Below are 1,452 nucleotides of genomic sequence, written 5' to 3'. Positions count from 1 at the left end.
TCTCAACAACGACTTCATCACATTTTCCAAAGAAAAAAATCTTCTTATCATTACTCAAAACGGATATATCATCATCAAACAAAATCAAACAATTAACCACAATAGGATTCAAGCGATTTTTAGCATTCAAGGTGTCTTCAAAAATTTCATTTACATTCGACTTAAGAAAAGATGATCGCATAACATCAGAATTCATACCTTGTCCACCTTTAGGAATTGGGAATTGAAGATCGATTTTACCTTTTTCAATCATCACAAACCTTCTTCCTTCAGACTTGTATTGTAATTGGAGCTCCTTCTTTGAATTAACCTGAAATGGAGTAACAAGGAGACAATGGTTATTTAATTCTCTTTTCTTTTTGTCACTCACCTTTCTTGTGATTTCTTTTCTTTTCAACACTCTCATTTTTTTATAATTTTTTTGTTTCTTTTGTTTTTCTATTTTTTCTCTTTCTCATCTTCCTTTTCAATGCTCTCTTTTTCTTTTGCTTGTTCCATGGATCGCTTAAGACGTTGTTGATCTTCCATGACTTGTTGCGGGGACAAGCGTACCAAAGTAACATTTTTACCCTTATGTTGAAACGAATATTGATTAGCAAAACCGTCATGTTTGACTCGACGGTCAAATTGCCATGGCCTTCCGAGTAAAATATGACCCGCATGTATGGGTACAATATCACATAATACTTCATCATGGTAGTTCCCAATAGAGAAAGAAATCTTGGCTTGCTTGGTCACCTTCAATTCGACCCCTTCATTGAGCCATTGCAATTTATAAGGACTTGGATGCTTGATAGTTGGCAAAGCAAGTTTGTCCACCATGTATGTGCTTGCGACGTTAGTGCAACTTCCACCATCAATCACGATACTGCAAACCCTTTCTTTGACAAGTCCACGCGTATGGAATAAATTCTCATGTTGTAGTTCATCTACGGAAGTTTGGACACTAAGATTTCTTTTTACCACAAGCATTTCACCTTCAACAGCAAACGCTATTTCTTCTTCATTATCGGAAGGAATTTCAATTTCTTCTTCATTTTTGTCTATCTCCTCCTCCAATTCGATATCACCATTTGGCCTCATAATCATGGCATTCCGATTTGGGCATTGGCTGGCCACATGTCCTCTTCCGAGACACCTAAAACATTTTATATCTCTTGATCGATTTTGGAAATTATCCACAGACTTACCTTTGCTAGATTCAGCAATTGGCTTAACTGTTTTTGGTGGTGTTGTTGGCTCATTTGTAAAATTAGTAGAAGCACTCTTACTCGAACCTTGGTTCCATTTAGATGTATTGGAATAAGAATAGCCTCGAGCAGAACCTTTCTTTTTGATTTGCTTCTTGACTTTGATAGCCATGTGCACCATATCTATGATTTCCATGTAGTGTTGCAACTCAACGATGTTAGCTATTTCCCGATTAAGTCCAGCTAAGAATCGTGCCATAGT

Source organism: Gossypium raimondii, chromosome 2 (genome assembly GCF_025698545.1).
Source record: "Gossypium raimondii isolate GPD5lz chromosome 2, ASM2569854v1, whole genome shotgun sequence".
Taxonomy (NCBI): Eukaryota; Viridiplantae; Streptophyta; class Magnoliopsida; order Malvales; family Malvaceae; genus Gossypium; species Gossypium raimondii.
The sequence above is the reverse complement of the archived record's forward strand: the minus strand, read 5'-3'. Positions refer to the sequence as shown.